Source organism: Capsicum annuum, unplaced genomic scaffold (genome assembly GCF_002878395.1).
Source record: "Capsicum annuum cultivar UCD-10X-F1 unplaced genomic scaffold, UCD10Xv1.1 ctg33030, whole genome shotgun sequence".
In the NCBI taxonomy this organism is placed as follows: Eukaryota; Viridiplantae; Streptophyta; class Magnoliopsida; order Solanales; family Solanaceae; genus Capsicum; species Capsicum annuum.
In genome coordinates, this window is record NW_025839784.1 from 450 (window position 1) to 1,500 (window position 1,051).

At 39.7% G+C, this 1,051-nt stretch overlaps 1 pseudogene; it reads right to left on the reverse strand.

Annotated features, from left to right (window-relative positions):
• Positions 1–240: 240 nt before the first annotated feature.
• LOC124891268 lies at positions 241–1,048 on the reverse strand (annotated as a pseudogene).
• Between the last annotated feature and the right edge of the window lie 3 nt (positions 1,049–1,051).

Below are 1,051 nucleotides of genomic sequence, written 5' to 3' on the forward strand. Positions count from 1 at the left end.
GATCTCTGTAAACCGAATTTGCCTTGAGGTATTTAAGTATTGCTGAGGTAGAACAGGTTTAGATATTTATATAGAAGTGAACTTCCACTAACATAAATGGTTGCGCTGCAATTCATTACCTGATTGAACGTTGTAGATAGTATGATGTTTGCATTGTAGAGACTTTATATGCATCATAAGACAATTTTCTCACCCTACTTTTCCCTTAGCCCATCTCCAGCTGTGTTAACTGAAGCAATCTTGGAGGATCTTACCCATCTTTATAATAGAAACTATCAGTGAATGGGGCAGCAATTGAAGTTTCCTTCATATGCAATTCATATCCTGCTAAAAGGATGGAGTAGAACACACAAAATACAAGAGTAAAGTTTCTCTCTCGCTCTCTGCCCAATTAACGGTGTATACTAGTAAAGTTATGATTTCAATCTAGTAAACATTTCGATTGCTCTATCATCAGCAATAAGCTGTGTTGAGATTAGGTCCACAAAAGAAGATATCAAACTTCTTGACCCTATCCCACAGCTTAGTAGCTTTCTTCCTGCCATCTGCCTTAGCATTTCCCTGCTGGTCACCACCACCCTTCTTCATATTTCCAAAACTAAAGCTCCTAGTAATCCCAGCAACGACATCTTCAGGAACTTTAAAGCAATATTTCGTGCTAACTTCTCTTTTAAACTTCATCGATTTGGACCTCCACGTCTTCTCTTCTTCATGCTTCGCAAGCTGATCATAATACTCTTTGTTCCTCTTCTCCAGCCCGTAGATTTGTCCTTAGCATGCAAACCCTATGATCCTCCCGCATCCTTAATATGCACTTTGCGAGCTCACCAGCCTTCTTCTTCATGAACAGAGATTCCGAAGACACCACGTTGTTTTCCTCCATTAATGTAGCCACCTTGTATCCCAATGTAGCATTCTCATTTAACAGAATCAACCTCTCTGACTCCATCACATCCAGTAAGCTTTTCTGCAACTCTATCTTCCTTGATGACTCATTGTTTTGCCTTTCCACTTGATTGAGCTCATCCAAAACGAAATCATAGTCCACATT